Below are 22,464 nucleotides of genomic sequence, written 5' to 3' on the forward strand. Positions count from 1 at the left end.
CTTATTTGTAGAAATCATCAGGAATCCTCCAGGAAGAGGCAGAGTATGAGAGAACTGTGGTTTTGGAGTCAGAGAGGATAGAGGGCTCCTCAGTGAGTGGGGGCCAGGAGCTGTGGTCCCTCTGGACGCTGGGGTTGCTGAGGCCTGGGTGAGAGCGGACACTGGGAGTCGGGGAGACGGAGCCTCGCCTGGGGGGCTCAGTGAGACCGGCCACTCTGTTAGAGAACAGGGAGGAAAGAAAAGGGGCATCTAGCGCTATTGCAACGACCGCTGGGTTGGATGCCCTCGAATGCTCTCTCAAAGTTCCCTGGTAGTTGCAAGGCAGAGGCTGACGGGTTCTTTGAGGACTTGCTGAGCAACCGTGGGGCCCACGATTTCTCCGGGTTACATATGATCGTCATTGGGCAGCGGAAGCTAAGTCTGTGCTTGGTAGAGGATGGCTCCAAAAAAAGGCCTCTTGAGGCCACTGAAGGCCTGGTCGAAGAGCAGGGCCCGCGGGAGCAATAAAGAACCCAGGGCTCTGTGGACGCAAACCACAAGGACCCCAGTGAGCTGCAGGGCTGTTTCTCCCTAGCACAGTCTCCTACAGCTGCTGTTAGCAAACTGTCGCAGACCCAACACCTTAAAGCCACATAAATGTATTCTCTTAACAGTTCTGGAGGCCGGAAGTCTGAAATGAGTCTTGCAGGTCAAAATCAGGGTGTGGGCAGGGCTGCTCTTTCTGGACACTCCAGGGGCGGGGGGAATCTGTTTCCGGGCCTTTTCCAGCTTCTAGAGGCGCCCGCATCCCTTGGCTAGTGGCCCCCTCCTCCATCCTCAGTGCTCATCCCTCCAGCCTCTGCTTCTGTCCTCACATCTCCTTTCTCTGACTCAGACCCTCCTGCTTCAGTCTTATGAGGACCCTTGTGATGACATTGGGCCCATGGGATAACCCAAGATAATCTCCCCATCTCCAGGTCCTTAATCACACCTGCAAAGTCCCCTTTGTCGTATAAGGTCACACAGTCACAGGTTCTGGGGATTGGAGCATGCACACCTTTGGGGGCCACGCTCCCACTGACCACACACTCTGTACGCGCCTAGTTGGGGCAGGCAGCCTCTGCCTAATGCGGCTGTTGGGATATCATTCACACAACTTCAAGTCTAGGGTTTTAATGTAACAACTTCTCTTCCTATCGATGTCACCAATATCCATCCCCTTTCTTCCTTTCACGGTAGAACGCCTCAGCCTTCATTGGGCTGAAGACTGTTCATTTCCCAGCCTCCCCTGCAGCTAGGAATGATCGCTGGACTCTGTCTGGCCAACAGAATGTGAACAGAAGCATTATGTGCCACTGCCAGACTGCACCCTTAAAACGAATGGGCATGGGCTCCCTTTGCCTCTTCCCTCTTCCCACTATCTGGGATGTAGACACGATGGCAGGGGCTGGAGCAACCACTCTGGATCCAGAGACAAAAACTATGTGTTGAAGCTCACAAAACTGCCCTCCTAGCAGTCACCTCCCTCTGGACTGTGAGAGAAACAATATCTTATCTTGTTTAAACCAGCGTATTAGGGGGCCTCTTTGTCACAGCAGCGTACGCAGTACCCTGACTCAGACCCATGGGCCTGCCTGTTTATCTGAGAGGCTGCCTTGTTCTGCCCACTGCTGAGGACTCCAAGGGCTCTGCCACCTCTCTCCTAGACCTCACCCCTGCTGACCTGGTAGAAGCTGCAGGCAAGGTTATTAAATTCTTCCTTTGTTGGGCAGAGAGGGGAGACTTTCCCCAATGTGCAGCCTCCAAGCCCTGGCCGTGGACCAGCGGCCTCAGCATCACCTGGGAGCTTGTTAGAAATGCAGAGGCCCTGGCTCCAGCCCAAACCTTACGCGTCGGACTCTGCATTTAACGTGACCCGCAGCTCACGGGTGCGCAGCTGCTGTTTGCAAAGCTCGGGTCTCAGCTGCTCAGATTTTGTACATGTCCGTGCTGAGACCCCTCCCGCTCCACGTGAGTGGATATCAAGCTGTCCCCTGAATCCCTAGGGTTGTCCAAGGGCCTAGATCCCTCACCTTGCTTTAATGAAGGCAAAACCACATTTTTGGTTTTATTTGGTGGGGTTCTGCATGGACTAATTTTCTAAAGTGAAGAACTGTGAAAGTCCTGGTTCTGGGCCATGCCTCCTCTGATGACAACTGCGGGGGTTGCTGGGGGCTCACAGGGCACAAGGCATCGGGGCTGGCAGCCAAAGGCAAGTATCAGGAACCCCCTCGGTCTGTCGGGCGTCTATATGACATTTCCCCAATTTCCTTCGGAGGAAGCGATCTCCATGGGTGGAAAGGCCTGGAGTCTCATCTCCAGGTGCCTTTGAGACCGTTCATTCCACTTCCTGTTGCTGTAGATCCTTTTTGTTCATTTATTAGTGGGTAGGTGTTTACTAAGCGCCAGGTGCTGTTCTATGCAGTAGGAACACTGCACTGATGGCACCTAACAAACTTCCCTCGTGGAGGTTACATTTTACTATGGGTGTGTCTGGGGAAAAGATTTCCAGGCAAAGGGAGCAGCCAGTGCAAAGGCCCTGAGGTCAGAGGTGCCGGGAGCGTTTGTGGAACGTCGCGGCTGGTCGGCGTGTTGTGGCTGGTGGGTGAGGGAAGACAGCAGGAAGGATGTGGGGAGGTGTGGCAGTCACAGATTTACGGGGGTGAGCGGCCTGGTGTAGCAGATAAACGCTAGATGTCCTCTGCCCGTGTCCGCTCTGAACTCGCCGTCGTGACTCATGCCCACGGCTTCTTACCTGCAGTGCCCTAAGCAAGGGCTTTCTCTGGCCACAGGAGCAAGCTCGGGGTGCATCAGGGGTCCCCAGAAGGGCCAGAGAGTAGGGTGACCCACTCGTGTCTGGCTTTAGCACTGAAAGCCCCAGAGCCCAGAAAACCCTCAGTCCCAGGCAGACCGGGGCAGGTGGTCACCTTGCAGAGGAGTTAACGTCCAGGGAGCAGCCCTCAAGCAGGGAAGGACGAGGATGGTATATAAACCCCAGGTCCTGCCCCTCCCATGGGACAACTCAGCGCCACGCCCCAAGTCGTGGGGTCCCCAGCAGGCTGCCCGCTCAGGACCGCTCTCTTTATCGTCTTCCCCCTGCCCGCCTCCCTCCAGCACCTCCTCACTTGTGCTTCCTGGGAGCACCTCCCCAACATGCTCTTTGTACCAAATCCTTGTCTCAGGCCCTGCGTCCAGAGAACTCAACGTAAAACACAAGGCAGAGGGGATTCATAGATATTCATTAGAATATGGGGTGGAGCTATAGTCGCCCTGACTTGCATGCAAGGATCATGGAATTTGCAGGGGTGTCCCCACCCTTAGGCCCCTCCGGCCTGTGCTAAGCCCGGCTTTGAGTCAGAATGGACGTCACAGCTGAAAGGCCGAAACACAGGGTACCTCCCAGACTCTTAGGTCATCCCAAGTGCCCTGCCGTGGCCACCTCCCCTGCCCACCTGTCATCTGCCCCTCCCGACAGGAGGCAGTCAAGGTCACAGGCAAGAATGAATGGTCTGTGTCCTCGGCCGCAGCCTGGGTCACTGCCGGGAACCCCTGGGCTCCCCAACGCCCGGTCAGCATCCCTGTGCTGACCCTGGCCTGCCGCCGGCTTGGTGGGAACCCAGGGGCTGCGTGGGGCTGCTGGCCCCAGCCTGCACTTGTTCCGTCTGTCCCTCATTTGGCTCTGCAGTGCTGACCTTGAATCGTTCCCTTGGCCTCCAGCCCCTGGCCTCTCTCTTCCTCTTTCCACGGGGAGCCCAGATGTGCTGATGAACTTACCGGATGGAAGTGGCCCTTTCCTGTGCTCTGACCTGTGGGGCCCTTGGTTCCAGCCGGCAGCTGTGGGCCAGTGTAGACTTCCTGGGCCAAAGTCAGGGGGTTCCCCTCACATCGCAACCCACAGAATGGTGGCTGCTCTGGAACTGTGTAAGGTGGCGAGCCGCCCTGCCCTCCTGCAGCCCCCATCCACACACTCATGGCAAAATCCAAGCCCCCTTCCAGACTGCCACGGACCCCGGCACACACAAGAAACCCTCTCTCACTCATTTCCGGAAGCCCCTTTCCCAACACCTGCGTTCCATCCTGCTTCCGTATCAGTTCGTGGAAAGTTCTTTTTTCCTCTAACTAGCTTCACAGCATTGGCTTAAGAGTTTCCTTTGGTCGTGGTGATGAAAGAATGACTCAGGTGAGGGGTTGGCAAATCATTTCTTTCAAAAAGAGGGTCCCTTTTCTTTCAGATGAAAGGACGCTTAGATTCAGAAGACAACCCCGCCTTTAGCAGACTGTGAGCCTTGAGCAAAGGAATCCCTTGGCCTTTCTTGAACCTCACCTGTTTCCTCCATGACAAGTGACCTTCCTGTCCAAAAGAGGAATCCTGGAACTATCAGTTCCCTTTGGAGACTTTGCAGTATGAACTCATATCTTATGCGTAGGGAGAAAAAGTCCTTTACTGTTCACAATGTCTCCGTTTTATAAGAATAGTAACGGCTACCATTCTTAAGTGTTTGTGATGGGCCATGCTCACAACCTCCCTGTGAGGTGGTCCAACTACTGTCCCCATTGTATCGATGAGGAAAGCGGGGCTCAGAAAGGTTAAGTAATTTGCCCAAGGACACATAGCAGGACTCAAACCTAGATCTTTCCAAGGGCCAGAGGTGCCCTGGGTGACTCATTCCGGGTTGTCTGAAGATTCCTTCTGGACTCAGCATTTATTTTACTCTTCTGTTTTTTTGTGGGTTCTGTTTTTTCCAAATCAAAACTGGTGGTGGTTGTTCCAATTTAGCTGGGGCCTGGTCGGACCTCCCCAAAGCCGGAAAAGATGCCTTTCCAGGATAAATGGAAACCGTTGACACAATAGTGGTCAAATGCTTTAGCAGGAAATAAATCATATAGGATAACACTGGGAAAGCTGAAATGAATCTGTGTGGGCAGCTGGGTTTAACCCCCAAATTAGTTCCAGCCTCTTTAAAGACATTTTTGCCCTCTCTTTTCATGTTTGTTTGTTTCCGTTTTTTTTTTTTTCCCCTTGTGTAAATTTTCCAGACCTGGCTTTCGGAGAGGCTGCTGGTGAGTCAGACCATTCTGCTTATCTAAATGCTAACCAGGGCCACCCTGGTCCCCAGTTATCTTCAGTCCCGCAAAGTCACCAAGGTGGGGGAGGGGAGGGGATGTCCAAATGAGCTGTAGTTCATGGAAGTTCCCTATCCCTGGGCTCCAGATTTGGGGGCCCTCCCTAGAGAGGCAACAGGCCATGCCATCACCCCGAGCTCCTCAAGCCCCTCCACGCTGAGGGTCCCAAACCAGACCTGCTGAATTGGCCAAGCCCAGGTATCTGCATTTTGATGCATACCCCTGTTTTCAACCCCGGCTGTCTTGAAGAAAACCTAGGCACGCGGAATCCTGTACCACAGTTCCCAGAGCACAGGTGGGAACCCCAGACCTCAGGAAAGAGTTCTTTGGAATGCTACAGGACCCTTCAGCCCTCCACCCCGACCCCACCTCCCGGACCCAGTCCGAAGGGCAGCTCTGCCCATGCAGGGTACAAGCCTCTGAAGGTTTAGGAGCAGTTGAAGAGCTGTGAAGAGTGTGCCCTTGCAACATTGACAAGTAGCTGCTTCTTGTTTCTACTTCCTTTTCCCTCAAAACATCACAAGTACAAGAAGAGTTAGAAATTCTGTCAGCCACATGTCTCTGAACATGTTTACCATAGGAGAAACCAAATGGAGTCGAGAAAAACCCCTTATCAGGGGTTTCCAATGATCCATCCGTTTATTCAACAAATCCTTTCCTGAGTTTCCACGGTGTACAAGGCAGGGACAGATGTCAGCAGCCAGACACACCCCTGCCTGCCTGGGCCGACAACCAGGAGACAGACCTGTGATTCATTGTTTAACCAGGGGCTCCAAGAGCCTATACTGGGCTCCAACCCAGTTTAGGGAGACAGGGAATGTTTCCATGAGCTCTGAGGGGGGTGGGGAGGTGGGGAGGGAAGGGGGCTGATGAGCATCCAAAGGCCACAGCCCAGGGAAGGCCCCCCCTAGTGGGGAAGGCTAGGGGCGTACGAAGAGATGAAGCCCGGGGTCTGGGGAGAAGGCCTAAGATGAGGCCTGGTGCACCACATGGAAGGTTCCGGAACAGCTGCCCATCCTCTCCATGTCTGCACATCAGACAGGACCCAGGCGAGATCTGCGTCCTCAGCTGACCCTCTGGCCACCAAGCGTGACGTTCCCACCGTGCTCTGGCCCCTGTCCCCTCTCCTGCGGGGACGGCCTCTCCTCGGGCCCACTTCTGCACCCCGAGGACAGCGTTCCCACCGCCAAGGGCATCGGCGGAGACTGGAAGTAGGCTAACAGCTTCCAGATGTCCGTGAACCCAGCCTGGCTTCTAGAGGGACTGTTTGGCTTTCCAAGGTTTATCAACAGCAGGATAAGTTCCCCTCCTGACCCTCGTGAGGCCGGGGCCCCAGCCTGGCTGGCTGAGCGCGCGGCAATCCCCGGGCATCTTGATGTGGGCCCTCTGGTGTTTCGGCCCCGATCAGGATAGGAGGGGCTCCTAATGCCCAGATGGCCGGATTCTGCCCCAAAAGAGAGATGGCTGGAGGCAAATCCGGCGAACCCGAGGGAAGGTTGGCTGAGCTGGGAGGATCCTGACCGTGCCTTTGACACGAGCACAGCACCGCTGCCAGCCACAGGAAGCCCCAGCCTCTACGACCCCGCCCGGCCCAGACACACACCCCCGTCTGCCGCCCGCTGAGCTGACGGCAGCCACTCTGACCGCGGGGCTCAGCCCGGAAGTGGGGTGGGGAGGGAGGGCTGGTTCCGGAAGACAGGACATGTGGCCTGTCTTTCCAGGTAGATGTTAGCAGCCCTCCCTCTGACTCACTTGGTGGAAGATGCTCACGTGAGCAGCCCCGCTCCCTGACCCCGGGAGGGCCCCAGGCACCACGAACTCAACACACAGACGGTTCATCGCTCTTCTTCCAGAAGCTTCCGGGGGCCTTTGTGCTCCAGACGCTGGTGATTCCCACCATCAAGCCGGTCCTGCAGAAGCTGGGGCATCTCATCCTTTTCCTCCGTATTCAGGGGATGCCACCGTTCCGAAATCTCCGCATGTCCCGAGTTCCCCCCCGCCCCTCCTCTGCCCACATCCCTCCTTCTCTGATCGGCAGCTCCAGCTGGTCCCGCCGGAGTTCAGTCTTGCCCACTCTGGTGGGTTTCGTTTCAGTTCCAAAATACTTCATTGAGGTGAAATTACAGAAAATGAACGCTTTTAAAGTGATCACTTCAGTGGCATTTAGCACGTTCAGTGTTGAAAAGCACCACCTCCATCCGGTTCCAAAACCTTCCCCTCACCCCAGAGGAAAACCCCACACCAGTTAGGCAGATTCTCCCTCTTTCCATCTCCCCCAGCTCCTGGCAGCCATCCACCTACTTTCTGCGTCTATGGGTTTATCCCTTCTGGATGTCCCATGTAAATGGAGCCACACGCTATGTGACCGATGGTGTCTGGCTTCTCTCACTTGGCATAAGGTTTTCGAGGTTCATTCATGTCGTACCTGTGTCAGTGCTTCATTCTCTTTTATGACCTAATCATATCCCACGATCAGGACAGCCCACCCTTGGTTTATCCATTCACTGGCTCATGGGCAGGGAGAGAAGGAAGGAATCGCATCTCCTCCTAGGCCAAAGCCACTTCCGCTCCATTTGGGGGTCTCCTCAAGGCCCCCCGAGTTCCTAACGCCACGTAGGAGCGGGTCTCCCCGTTGGGTCAGCTCGTGTGCGGCCGAGGCCGTTGGTCAGGGAAAGCCCTGGCCTCTCTCCGAGGGCTGAGTCTTCTTCTCAAAGCCGATTGACATTTCCACTTAAAAAGACCGTTGTCCAGCCTGAAAAAGCCCAGTGTTTCCGGCCTGCCTGTTGCTTGTTCAGCTGTGGCTGGGCTGGGCCAGGCCAGCTCAGGGCTTTCAACGTACCGAGCCTTTAAATGACCCCCGATCTGGCTCGGTGTTAGCTGCCTTTGGCCCACCTACCATCTGTAAGCCATTTCCTGCCTGCAGCTGGCCCTCACCTCCCATTTACCAGAAGCAGAGCCGTGAGGCTGGGCTGCAGGGCAGATCCTGGGTGGGACCGGCGGGGCAGGAGCAGAGGATGGGCTTGGCCAGAAGCTGGTACTTCGTCTCAATCATGCTTTAATGCTACCTTGCCTCGGTCAGAAGGGTATGTGGTTAATTTCATGCTGCGGACAGGCCCCCACGCCAACCAGAAGGAAGTTGTACCAGGGTAGCCTCGGGTGCCCGAGCTGAGTGATGGTTGATGGTCACAGCTGACAGTATGAGCCCCTGCTTGAGGCTAACAGCAGCCCTAGCAGGCCAGACCCTGGGTCATCGTGCACTTATAAAGGGGGAAACTGAGGCCCCTGGGGCCCTGGCTGGTTCTGGCAGAGGCGGCCGGGTAATTCCCCTTCCCTTCGCCTTTCATATTCAGGGCAAACTCGTTAAGATGTTTTCCCCTCCTGCAGCATTTCCGTGTGTATCACGCGTGATTCCTGCACGTTGCAGGCTGAGGCCGGGACTGGGCCTGAAGTCGCACCTGTCCCGTCCGACTCCCAGGCCGCCATCCCAGGAGCACTTCCGTATCGCCTGCGCGCAAAGCCTCACCTCGGGGGTGTGATGTGGGGACTCTGACCCCAGACACTGTGTGTTTGGGAGTTTCCTCCAGCACCTATCGCATAGTGAGCGCTTAATTGATTTAGTCATTTATTCATTTAATGATTTATTCTTTTACTAAAAAGATACATGTTGAGCACCGACTGCGTGCCGGGCACTATTCTAGGTGGTAGGAATGTCCATACTCGTGTGTCTGTGTGTTTCTGAGTGTGTCGGTGGGGGGGGGGGGGTATGTGTGTGTGTTTGAGATATTTCTATGTGACGAGCAGGTGGTGGGTCACAGGTGACAGATGGCAGGAGTGGTCCTTCTCCATGTTCCTCACAGGGGGCAGGGGAGTCCTCATCGTCATAGGGACTGAGGGACCCCAGCTAAGGGAGCAGCCGCCATCTCAACTTTGTGGCAGGGGTCACATTGGCAATTAAAGGCTCTCACCTAGGCAGTGACGTGTCCCCACCACAAGGGGGCGGAAAACGCAATCCTACCAGGTGCCCGGAAGAATGAGGTCCAGAGATATTCGGAGACCGGCACTAACGTCTACTATCACTGCAATATGGCCGTTGTGTGGGCCTGAGGGTCAGCAGGAAACACGGTAACTCACGCACTGACGGTCTAGCTGGGGAGACAGACAGTGAACGAACCACGACAGAATTAATGATTTAATTGCGTCTATGGCAAGGGCTACCAAGAAGTGCAAGGCACCAGGGCACCAAACACGGCCACATAACCTCATTGGGGGTGTGGGAAGACCTCCCTCTGCGGCTGAGCTGATGTTTAAGATAAAACCTAAAAGATGATGACTAGGGTTCTGTAGGTTGAGATGAATGGGAGAGCCTCTGAGAAGTGGGCAGAGTGATGGCAAAAGCCCTGTGGATGCAGGAAGTGTCCTCTCCAGGAACTGGAAGAAAGCCATCACTGCTGGAGCACAGAACACGGAGATGAAGATGAAGTTGGAAAGGTCAGCGGCCAGATCATTCACGGCCCTGTAAGCGGGTTTATGAAGCTGGCCTGTATCCTAAGAGCCATGGGGAGCCACGGAAGGTTTTCAGAAGGGGAGTGCGGTCGGGGGTTGCAGCTGGACAGCGCCCTCTAGTGGTTGTGTGAGGACTGGCGTCCGCAGTGCTCTCGGCCAGGGCTTGTCCTGAGCTTGTTTCTAAGCCCTTCCCCGCAGGCTGTGGAGATGCAATCCTTCTGAGACTGCCCGCCCCGTTAATGCTGGTGGACACAGCTCACAGGGGCCAGCCTCCCAAATGGCATGCCACCAAGCCACGCTGTCCAGGAGACACCAGACGGACATGCCAGGGCTGCGTGGAGCAGACCCAGACAGCGAATGGTCTGGCTGGCCTGCGTTTTCTCCAACGGGTGCCTGGTCTGGGTCTGACTTCAGACAGGACGGGAGGGACCCTGATTACCTTCCCGTTCGCATCCTGGGTAATCTCAGACCTCACATGGGTGTGTGCTTGTGAGTGTTCGGACAGACAACCCCCCTCCCCAAACGAGGGCCGATGGAATGATGGCCACTCAAATCCCCCCGTATTACCAAAGGCAGATAAACGCCAACCAGCCAGAAGCAGGGGATCCCGTGGCCGCTGCCCCCACCCTCCCTCGCATGCTTGTGGCCTGTTTCTGCCTGAAACTGCAAACGCTTCTCACAGGCGAGTGATGAGTCATGGCTTGGGTTCTTCCTCAAAGGACAGCCTCAAGCAGGAGACGTTTATCAGCTGCTTTTCTTCTTTATTTTCAGACAGGGCGATTGAGCCAAATGAACTTTGTGGAAAGGGAGAGGAGATGTTTTTCCTCCTTCATTTTCGGAAAGTGTGACCGTTCCAAAGTGCACTCAAGGCTCCCTCTGGTCCCGGAACCCAGTTTCCCTTCCCAGTCGCCAGTATCTGCCCTTGCAGAGGGGCAGGCACAGAGCGGCAGCCACGGATCCACCAGTTTCTACAAAAGTTGTGCTCCCGTGAACATGCTCTGTTCCTTGCCGGCTACTGGCTTTACTTCTGTAGGGGAAGAAGACTTGGAAATAGCCCAGTAATTTTCTTTTGGGGTGCCCCCATCAGCACCCCTTCTGCTATCACAACAGGGCCACGAAATGTGGCTTGTTGCTCAGGGTGGAGGAGAATGCCTACAAAGGTATAAACATACAGCTTTGAGCAGGAAAATAATTGAGTTTTCTTTCTAACCCTTGGTGAGACAGTGGTCTTGAAAGCCGGGCTTTCAAGCATGAGTAAATATTCCTGGAATTCCCATTGCTGAGCCGTCTCCCATGAAGAGTCACGCAGGAGGACTGACCTCGGTGTGAATCAGAGCCGGGAGGTTGCAAGAGGCAGCTGAGGGAAGAGAAAAGCACATGGAGAGGAAGAGCTGGGGGGGCAGGGCCAGTGGGAGAGACAGAGACTGGCTGCAGCCCTCTGCTGGGGAGACGGAGGCCCCATGCAGCCTTTCCCCGCTCCCCGGTGGGCCTGGAAAGGTGGCCCATGGCAGAGAGCCTCACTGTGGGCCCACGCAGCAGTCAAGGTCCAGCCCGGGAAGCAGACACCCTCCTGGGCATTTCAGTGGAGGGTACTGAATGCAGGGCATTGATGATGCAGGTGATGGAATGGCTGAGAAACTGGACAGAGGAAGGAAAGGACCAGGAGGGGATGTGAAGGCAAAGAGGCCCAGGACCCCACAGCCCAGCACCGCTTCCCAAATGGCCCCGAATGATAGAATAGAAACAGTGGAGACTGGGGCCCGAGAGAAGACCCCTGCTTCCCATGGCTTGTGAGTGGCATGCAGGGGTTTGAGAAGTTCCGTGTGCCCCAGTGGGGAATGTTATAGGGCGGAGGGGGCAGGTTGGTGAGCTCCTGGGGGGAGGGCGTCACCACTGGAAGGACCACAGGGACCCTGATGGAGGATCACGGAACAGTGAAGCTGGGGAGCGGTCAAAGTAACATCTGGATTCAGAGAGTCCCCCAACTCAGATATCGTAATGCGAGCGAAAGAACAGCAGCGTGGCTCTAAGAGATGACAAAGCCCTGCTGTGAAAACCCAAGGACAGTTTGAACAGAATGAGCCCATGAAACGTGAGAGTAGAAAATGGCCATATTTCTAAGGAAGTCTCTAATGTGATTTTAAATATGAATGTGTAAATTAATAAAATAAACATTATGCACATATATTTTAAAGGAGAGCAAAGAACGATCACTCATTTTTGCTCATCCGTAAATTTCAACCACCCCACTGCACAGCTTGAGAAACGCCTGCCCCAGCCCCATGCTCTAGCTCTCCCAGCTCCCGAGTTACGCGTTATTCAGTGGTCTCCACGGCAGCTGCGCTTTTTCTGCAAACTCAGCATCCTCTTCCTCATTCGGCATTTTAAGTGCTTTTTGCGGGGAGGAATCGCTTCTTAACCTGGAGTGGAGCTGAAACTCAACCCCCGCCCCCCGCCAGTTGGCAGAAACATAGTTTACTAGTTAAGGGTATGCTAGCTGCCCTAACAAGCAAGTCTCCACATTTCAATGACTTTAAATGCAATTGAAGTTTGTTTTCCTCTCGATAATGGAGAGCAGGTGTTAAGGGCTCTTCCACAAGGCAATTTAGCAACTGAAGGCAGAGAAGTCTGCCAGCCCCCAGGATCCCTTTGCTTCCAGCTGGTGGGAAGGGACAGGGCAGGAAGGAGCAAGTGTGGGAGGTTTCTGGAGGAGCACATGACTTCCACGTGAATCCCATTGGCCAGAATTCAGTCACGTGACCTCGTCTGACGGCAAGGGACGCTGGGAAACACCAGTCCGGCTGTGTGCCCTGGAGGAAGAGGAAGAGGTCGGGCTGTGGGGTGGTGAGCAGCCAGCCGGTCTCCGTCACACACGGACCCCGTGAGATTGCCTGTGCGACGCCGTTAAACGTCCCCCTGTAGACAGAGCTGGGGGGAAGGCTGCACTTTGGAACTTTATTCCCATGTCCCGTGTCCCACGCGGCAGCCTCACTTCAGTGCTCGGTGCACAGAATCGGAGGACTGGCTAAGACATGGTCCCCGTCCTCTGGGGCTCTCTGTGTCCCTGGAGTCAACGGACGCAGGAAGAGAGGCCCGAGCGAGGCATGGTGTCAGAAGTCCACACTGGCACCCGTGGGGCAGGAAGATGCCTCGGAGCTTCAGCGAAAGGCCCACAGCTGAGGTCAGCTCCCCGTTCTCAACAGGGCGGCCTGCCCTGTCTCCAGGGCTCACCCAGAGCAGCCGGGCCTCGGCGCCTCACCACCGTCAGCCGCTCCCACCCCTCCAAGCGGGGCCAGGCCCTGCGAGCTGCAGCTTACGTGCAGGTGGGTTATTCACGTGTGGGGTCGCGCGTTCTGGCTACGGTCGAGTTTCCCACCCTCAGGTCCCACCATGGGAGCTGGCTAATTCCTTTGTGTGTGTGTGTGTGTGTGGGTGGGTGCTGGGTAGGGGGTGCCCCATGTACTGCAGGAGGTGTACCAGCAGCCCCGACCTCTCTCCCCAAGACACTCTTAGCACAGCTCTGAGTTGTGACAACCAAAAGAGTCTCCAGACTTTGCCAGATGTCCCCTGGGGGGCAAAACTGTTGCCAGTCGAGAACCGTTGGCCTGGAGAGTGGTTCTCACACCTGATTACACATTTGAATCACCTGGAAGCTACAGAAAACTACCAATCCAGACCCGGCAAGTCCACTCCTAGGTATGGGCCTGAGATAAATGAGGCACGTCTACAAAAGACTGTAGGCCTGTGTTCCTGTGGGTGTATTATTAATAGCTGATGGCTGGGAACAGCCCAGATGTCCATCCATAGGAGACTAGATGAACAGATCATATATATTCATATAGTGGAATAATACTCACCAAGAAAGACCAAAAAAACCCAGCAACAGGCATGAATTGCACTGCTATTGAGTAAAGGAAGCCTCACACAAGAGAACCTGTCGTATGATCCCTCGTATATGGGGTTCAGGAACAGGCAAAACCAGTCTATCGTGATAGAGGTGGGGAGAGTGGATATTTCTGGGGAGGGTAGTGACCGGAAACCTGGGACGCTGGGAATGTTCTTTCTTGATCTCCATGGTGACACGTGGTGTGTGCGCATGTAACGGTTCATGGTGCCATGCACTTGAGATTTGCACATATAGCTGTTACGCCTATGTATTCGCTTCCCGTGACAGCTGTAATACATTACCAAAACTCGGTGATTTAAAGAAACAGGAGTGTATTCTCTCACAGTTCCAGAAGCCAGAAGTGTGAAATCGGGTGTCGCAGGGCTGTGCTCTCTCTGGAGGCTCTAGGGGAGGGACCTTCTTTACCTCCTCCAGCTTCTGGTGGCCATGTTGCTCTCCCGGCTTCTGCTGTCACACTGCCATGTCCTCTGTGGTTGTGTAATCTCCCTCTGCCTCCCTTAGAAGGGTACGTGTGATTGCATCTCAACCCACCAGATAATCCAGGATAATTTCTCCATCTCAGGATCCTTAGTTACATCTGCAAAGTCTTTGCCCTATAAGGTAACATCGATAGGTCCCAGGGATTCGGACCTCCTATGTTTGGGGGCCCTTATTCAGCCCAGTACGTAACTAAATTTAAAAGAAAAATTTAACTTACCGGTGTGATGGCCCCACCACACACCAATTGAATCAGACTCTCTGCTGTTTCTGTTGATAAGTTACACAGTCCTGGGCGTAGGGGGTGGAGAGACACTGATCTGGAGGTGGTTCTTCCCTTGTCAGCGCATTCCAGAAGGGCAGGGATGTGCCTGTCTTGCTCGTCACTTACCGCAGTGCAAAGTTGACTTAACGAACTTGCTAAACATGGAATGAATTGATACATGAATGAATATCGTTACTACTAAGATCTGTTTTTTGCTCGTAAGACTTCTGACACCAAACACATAGATTTTCCCCACCAAGCAATTCTCCGCTTCTCTGTGGACGCCAGCTGGGTGTCCTACAACTTAATTCGATTCTGATACTAACCACCCAGAGTGAGAGCAGACCCCACGGTTAAGGGCTCAGTCCCGCAAGACTGCCCCCACTTCAGATGCCAGTCGCAAGTGGTGGGTCCCCAGCTCACCCACCCTTCTCTCTGACTTGGCAACAAATCAGGGAATCCCACAACCCCCTCCTCAGGTTCAATAATTTGCTATAATGGTTCATAGAACTCAGGGAAATACTTTCCTTACATTTACTTTTATTGTAAATGTAAATCCTTTACATTTATTGTAAAGGAGACAGATGAACAACCAGACGAAGAGGTACGTAGTGAGAGGTCTGGAAGGGTCCCAAGTGTGGGAGCTTCTGTCCCCATGGAGTTTGGGGTGCACACCCTCTCGACACGTGTGTGTGTTCACCAACCCAGAAGCGTTTTCATGGAGGTTCCATTATATCGGCGTGGCCGATAACCTCATTTGCTGCTGGGGATGCCCCACTCGCCTCCCTGGAGGTCGGGGATGGAGCTGCAAGTTCCAATACTCTAACCACATGATTGGTGCCTCCGGCACCTGGCCCCCCGTGCTGAAGCTCTCTGGGAGCCGCCAAGAATCACCTCGTTAGCATAAACTCAGGTGTGGTGGAGAGGGGCTTGTTACGGATAACCAAGGACACCCCTATCTCCCCGTCAGCAAAGTACACAGGTTTTAGGACCAAATATACATTCTTTTTCTGTCACAGTATCACAAGAGAGGATGAGTGTGGCCACAGTAAATTGGGATGATCTAAAGTCAGAGGACCCAGCTTCAAACCCAGCCCCGCCGCTTATGGGCTGAGTGACCGTAACCAAGGCCCCTCGCCGTCCCACCCTTTCTGCTCACCAGGAACATGAGGACACTGCTGGGGGAATTCTTGAGATGACGTCTGTCCCTGTGAACCTGCTTGAAATCCAAAACAAGTGCACGCCTTCCCGTGCAAAACATCTGATGCTGAGCCCATGGTAAATGGTGACTTCCCGGGTGAATCAAATAAAATCAGAAGATGCTGGGTGTTAGGCAAGTGGGATTTACGAGCTTGCCTCACTGTCGGCATAAAAACGCTCGCTGTAAACGTGCAGAGCTTGTGAAATAGCCGAGCGCTCTTTGAAGGCAACGGGGAGGGACCCTGGAGCATGTAAGCTGGGTGGGGAGACAGATTAGGTCCTTTTGAGGATGACAACCGTAAAACCCTTTCCTGAGTCGAGGGTGATGTTCTAAACCAGTTCACTGCCTGTGTAACAGTATGCCCAGTGCTGTTTAGTTTGACAGGGGAACACAAACAGACGAAAGAACACCCAAACGACAACAAAAACCTCCTTCTCGGGAGAGCTTGGGGTCTGATGGTCTTGCTATAAGACGTCCCGCTTGGTTTGGGATTTCAAGCAGGTCTCTGGGGGGAGGGGGGAGAAAAGGGCCTGGTCCCGTGGAAATTTCCGAGTAGGGTTTATTTTGAAGCAAAGGTTTGGCAGCCCTGACCCTTTCTCCTTGGCTAGACAGAGCCTCTTTGAAAAGAGTCAAAAACAGCAGGAATGGGAAACGGCCCTCGAGGGAGCTGGTTTTAGTGGAATCCTCTTCTTCCAAAAAGAACTGCCGAGACCAGCCCAGGCATCCCTTGCTTTATGAAATTCAGCTCACCTGTGGTCAGCAGAGTAACGCCCGCTGCCTGCCCCCACCGCAGCCTAATTCCCGGAGTCGCTGTGTACGTGACCTGACGTGGCAGAAGTCACTTTGCAGGCGTGCTTGAGTTGAGGACCTTGTGACGGGGCGATGATCCTGGGTGATCTGGGTGGGTCCAGTGGAATCGCATGAGTTCTTGAAATCAGAGATGCTTTCCCAGCTGTGGTCAGAGAAAGAGGAGGCAGTGGAGGAGGTTCAGAGATGCAGTGTCGCTGGCTTTGAAGATGGACAAGGGGGCCGTGAGCCAAGGACCAGGGGCCACTGCTAGAAGCTGAAAGGGCAACGAATAGCTTGCCCCCTAGAACCTCAGGCAGCACCACTGATACCTTGGTTTAGCCCCGTGAGCCCTGTGTTGAATTTCCGACCTCCAGATGGAAGATGCTGAGCGTGTGTTGTTGAAGCTGCAGAGTTTGTGGAAATGTATTGCAGCAGTGATAGAAAATGAAAACATCACCTTTCTTCTTTTTTTAAAATTGATTAACGTAGAGTTGATTTACAACGTTGTGTTATTTTCTGCTGTACAGAAAAGTGGTTCAGTTATACATCTACATGTATTCTTTTTTTTTTTTTTTTTTTTTTTTTTTTGCGGTACGCGGGCCTCTCACTGTTGTGGCCTCTCCCGTTGCGGAGCACAGGCTCCGGACGTGCAGGCTCAGCGGCCATGGCTCCCGGGCCCAGCCGCTCCGCGGCATGTGGGATCTTCCTGGACCGGGGCACGAACCCGTGTCCCCTGCATCGGCAGGCGGACTCTCAACCACTGCGCCACCGGGGAAGCCCTACATATATTCTTTTTCATAGTCTTTTCCATTATGGTTTATCACAGGATATTGAATGTAGTTCCCTGTGCTTTACAGGAGGACCTTGTTGTTTATCCATTCTCTGTATAATAGTTTGCATCGGCGAATCCCCAGACTCCCACTCCATCCCTCCGCACCCCCTTGGCAGCCACAAGTCTGTTTCTGTTTTGTAGATAAGTTCATTTGTGTCATATTTTAGATTCCACAGATAAGTGATATCATATGGTATTTGTCTTTCTCTGTCTGACTTATCTCACTTAGTATGATAATCTCCAGGTCCATCCCTGTTGCTGCAAATGGCATTATTTCATTCCTTTTTATGGCTGGGTAGTATTCCATCGTGTATATACGTACCACATCTTTATCCACTCATCTGTTGGTGCACGTTTAGGTTGTTTCCGTGTCTTGGCTATTGTAAATAGTGCTGCTATGAACGTTGGGGTGCAGGTACCTTTTTGAGTTATGGTTTTCTCTGGATGTATGCCCAGGAGTGGGATTGCTGGATCATACAGTAACTCTATTTTTAATTTTTTAAGGAACCTCCATACTGTTCTCCATAGTGGCTGCACCAATTTACATTCCCAGCAACAGTGTGGGAGGGTTCCCTTTTCTCCACATCCTCTCCAGTATTTGTTATTTGTAGACTTTCTAATGGTGGCCATTCTGACTGGTGTGGGAAATAATTGTAGTTTTGATTTGCACTTCTCTAATAATTAGCGAACGTCGCCTTTCTTGAGCACCTACTGTGTGCCCATTCCTGGGATGGGATCCCTAATCCTAGTGACCACCTGTGACGCTGAGCTTGTGATCCCATTTTACAGGTGTGAGTAAACTGAGGCTCAGCGAGGTGAACTGACGTCCTGAGAGGGAACGGGAACCCTTGGCCGACTCCAGCCGCCCTGGGCCTCGCGCTGCCCACAGGTAAGATGGGCAGGAATGTGAGCTTGAAGCACGTGATGCACAGTAGGTGTTCAGTCAGTGTTACTTCTCTCTTTCCTTTTCCCAAACATCAGGTGTCCAGCAGGTCTGGCTGGGAAGTGAGTGAGATTTTCTTCCTGACTGCTCTATAAAACCATTACAAAATCAACCCTGGTTCCCAAGGGCAAAAACCTCCCCTGATAGAGGCCATCGTGGTGGGTAAAAGGCTCTCACGGGCAGAACTGGGAGACACGTCTCTCACGTTGGCTCTGAATGATTGCTGTGTGACCTCAGGCTGGTTTCCGCCCCTCTCTGGGAAGCATGTAGTTTCAGTTGACTCAAGTCCCCCTGCAGTCTCAGTCTCCAGGGAGCCTGTGAGCAAACTCTGGTCCCCGTCCAGAGGACTGAGGTCAGGCCAGGCTGGTGGCTGCTGCTGTATCTCTGCATGCGTCCTGGGAGGGCACACAGGGGCCCTCACAGCAAAGTCAAGCCCTCCTGCCCTCCAAAAGGCCGAAGTGTGAATTTCCCTCTGCTGTGAATCTGTCCCCTTGGCGGGGCCAGTTTCCTGGCCTGGGGCTGAGTCTTTGCCTGGCCTTCTTCCCCAGGAGGGTCCCCAGGTTGTGGTCCAGCCCTGGCCGGGAACTAAAGGTCTGTGTCCTGGCCTGAGTTTGCCAGCGGGCACCTGGCTGACCTCCAGACAGTTACTCCCTAGAAGGGAAACGTGAGGGAAGGTGGGACAGCCCAGGGGTCCCCAGCTGTCCCTGGCAGTCCAAGCCTTCTCCCTAATCTGGGAGGGCATCGTGCCTCAGATCCGTCTTTCTCACACTTTGCTGTCAGCGTGGGAAGGACCTTGGGGGTGGGGTGCCCCATAATGCTGGCCCGCTCAGCCCTCTTGAGTTGTATCCCTTAGAAAGATCTGTTCGAGTCCTAACCCCCAGAATCTGTGAGTGTGACCTTATATTTAGAAATTGGGTCTTTGCAGATGTCATCAAGTTAAGATGGGTTTGTACTGGATTAGGGTGGCCCTAATGTAATGCCTCGTGTCCTTATAAGAAGAGGGGAATTTAGACACAGACACACAGGGAGAAAGCCATGTGTAAATGAAGGCAGGGATTGGAGTGCTTCTTCTACAAGCCACGGAATCGTCCCTAGAGCCCTCAGAGAGAGCTCGGCCCTGCTGACACCTTGATCGTAGACTTCAGGGCTCCAGAACTCTACGTTTCTGCTGTTTTAAGAGCCCCTAGTTTGTGGCGCTTTGTTACGGCGGCCCCAGGACACTTGCACACCCACTGCCTGCTCTTGCCCATTTCCCAGTAGTCATTGCTTTGAGGAAACATGAGGAAATCACCTAGTGTCCCTCCAAACTGAACATATCCAAACGTGAGGCCTGGCCTTTGCTCACAGCTTATGTCCTTCCTCCGTTGTTGGGGGTAATCATTTTACGAAGGGATGCTAGCCAGAGATGGCTGTTGAACTTTACTGGTCCTTTGTTAGTTCTCAAAAGACTTTTCTGGGACTTCCCTGGTGGTGCAGTGGTTGAGAATCCGTCTGCCAATGCAGGGAACATGGGCTCGAGCCCTGGTCCGGGAAGATCCCACATGCCGCAGAGCAACTAAGCCCGTGCGCCACAACTACTGAGCCTGCAAGCCACAACTACTGGGCCCACGTGCCACAACTACTGAAGCCCGTGTGCCTAGAGCCCGTGCTCCGCAACAAGAGAAGGCACTGCAATGAGAAGACCGCGCACCACAAGGAAGAGTAGCCCCCGCTCGCTGCAACTAGAGAGAGCCCACGTGCAGCAACGAAGACCCAACGCAGCCAAAAATAAATAAATTAATTAATTAAAAAAAAAAAACAGTTTTCTGAATTTCTATGAAATTCAAAAGTCTGGTGACATGGGCTCTGGAGTTAAGAGAGCTGGTTCTGGGTCAGGTCCTGCTTGAAATGCCCTGTGTGGGATTTCAGAGGAGCACCTCAACCGTCGGGGTCTTCCTGCCATCAAGAGGGTTGGAGCGGGATTCCCTGGTGGTGCAGTGGTTGGGAGTCCACCTGCCGATGCAGGGGACGCGGGTTCGTGCCCCGGTCCGGGAAGATCCCACATGCCGCGGAGCGGCTGGGCCCGTGAGCCATGGCCGCTGAGCCTGCGCGTCCGGAGCCTGTGCTCCGCAACGAGAGAGGCCACAACAGTGAGAGGCCCGCGTACCGCAAAAAAATAATAATAATAAATAAATAAATAAATAAAATAAATAAAAAGAGGGTTGGAGCATGCCTAGCTCTTGGCCAGTTGTCAGGTCCCTTTAAAACTGGACCAGCCCCACGCCTGTTCCTCCTGCCTCCCCTCTCTCCACCCCTTAAACCGGTCTCAAGTGCTGTCTGCGTGGTGCAAACTGTATTTGGTTTCTCAAGGAAAGGACACCGCTAAATAAATAAGTAAATAAAAAGCAAAGTTCTTAGTTACACTTAGCCTCGAGAAGCTTCAAGTTCCCCTCTGGGAACTTTGCTGCCGAGCGAGCTTTCTTGACTTTCCCCGTTGGTTGTGGGTCGGACAGGACTCCTGTATTTGTCAGTGACAGAAACTCAAACCAGAAGAGGCTCCCGATCAAAGGCCACTCTGGGAGCCATGAAGGCTGTAACCAGGCACTTCAGCGCCGTGAGATCTCATGCTGTCTCCATCTCTCCCCACCTTGGGGTCTCTGTGGGGACCTCATTTTCTCTGAGAGTAAACAGGTTTTCTCCCAGCAGTGGGGAACACAGTGCAGGTATCCTCGGGCTTAGTTCCTCCAGCTTGATGAAAAAAGAGAAGGGAGAGCATCTCTCTTCCTGTTGCAGAATATCGGTGCTCCAGGGAAGGACCTTTATTGGCCAGCCTTAGTCACATAGCTAAGCCTGGGACTTATCACTTGGGGGGGGGAGGAGTTCTGTGATTGGCCAGGCCTGAATCATATGTCCACTCAGGGGGTGGGGCCCTGTGATGGGCAGCTCACCCAGCATCACATGACTGATACAAGAGGAGCATAGCTCTCCAAGGGCTGGAAAGGGAGGTGGACAGAGCTGGGCCCCAGCTGGGCCCCAGCTCCCTCTGACCACAACCCAAGGAGCCCTAGACTGGACATCAGACCCATGAGATCCTGAAGTGCTGGTCAGTGGGTTTTGCACATCCCTTACTTCAAGATATATATATATATATATTTATTTATTTATTTAATTTTTATTTATTTTTGGCTGCATTGGGTCTTCACTGCTGCGCATGGGCTTTCTCTAGTCGCCGTGAGAGGGCGCTACTCTTCTTTGTGGTGTGCGGGCTTCTCATTGCAGTGGGTTCCCTTGTTGCAGAGCATGGGCTCTAGGTGCGCAGGCTCAGTAGTTGTGGCGCACGGGCTTAGTTGCTCCACGGCATGTGGGATCTTCCCGGACCAGGGGACGAACCTGTGTTCCCTGCATTGGCAGACGGATTCTTAACCACTGTGCCACCAGGGAAGTCCCAGGATTTATTTTCAAGTGAACTTTTACTTGGAAGACCAACCAGAATTGTTTTGGCTGAGGCAGGAAGGGATGGACAGAGGAAGCAGCGCTCAGAGTCCCCTCCCTCCCACCCTTGTCCAGGCTTCTCCACAGAACAGAGCCTGAAAGTCACAGAGCCGTCCCCGCCCAGCACACATGGGAGCGAGATCCCATCTTACAGACAGGAAAACCGAGGCTCTGACTTCTCTACTCCTCGCCCGAGAAATTCCTCAGCAGTTCACAGCCACGTCTTCTGCTGCCCAGACCAGGCAGTTGCCCGGAATTTGGGCCAGCCTCCTTTTCGCCCAGATGTTGGACCAAGTCCTTTGAATTCCCGGCAGAAGGGAGAGGTCCACAGACATCTCAGAGCTCAAATTAGGACTGTGGACTGTGGCTCTCTAGCCTGCCTTGGGGCGAGCTTGGGAAGCGACCCTGTGGCGTGGCGGCTGGTGAGTGCCTTCAGCCTGGGCAGCAAGACCCTTTTTCATGAGCGTGAACCACACTTGGCCCCGACGAAACAGCAGCGGGCTCCAGGCTTGAGGTTGTGCCCACAGGATTCGCTGAGCCCAGCTGGTCAGCCCAGCCAGAGACGCAGTCACCGAAAGCCACAAGAGTCCCCACCCGAGGGACCTCTCCTGCCCTGTGCAGCCCTGTTGTCTGCTGGTGGTACCCCCCACCCCCTGGGAAGGGCCAGCCCAGTCCTCCCTAGGACAGACCGGTTGCCGGGAGGGCCCTGTGTCAATGCAGAAGGGCCCAAGGCTTGTGGCCCCCGCATTGACAGGCAGTGGGTGCACAGAGAGACGGGTGTGAGTGGAGCGCAGGGCCCGGAGCAGGGGCGTCCGGAGTGACTGGATTGAGGCCAGTGTACACAGGCCCCGGTGGCCTTTCTCCCGGGCTCACAGGAGGGCTGACGGGCGGGGCGGGGCGGGGCCAGCTCTGTATTTAGGTCCACGCTCCACTG

General features: G+C 54.0%; 1 long non-coding RNA gene across 2 annotated transcripts in view; it reads left to right on the forward strand.

The window, feature by feature from the left end:
• The first annotated feature begins 12,463 nt into the window (after positions 1–12,463).
• LOC116743470 overlaps positions 12,464–22,464 on the forward strand; it is a 41,226-nt gene continuing 31,225 nt past the window's right edge. For both annotated transcript variants that reach the window (XR_004346783.1, XR_004346784.1), the window contains exons 1-2: positions 12,464–12,968; positions 17,906–18,005. This is a non-coding gene — a long non-coding RNA (uncharacterized LOC116743470). The remainder of the gene's footprint in view (positions 12,969–17,905; positions 18,006–22,464) is intronic.

The sequence above is a fragment of the Phocoena sinus genome, chromosome 19, assembly GCF_008692025.1.
Source record: "Phocoena sinus isolate mPhoSin1 chromosome 19, mPhoSin1.pri, whole genome shotgun sequence".
Classification (NCBI taxonomy): domain Eukaryota; kingdom Metazoa; phylum Chordata; class Mammalia; order Artiodactyla; family Phocoenidae; genus Phocoena; species Phocoena sinus.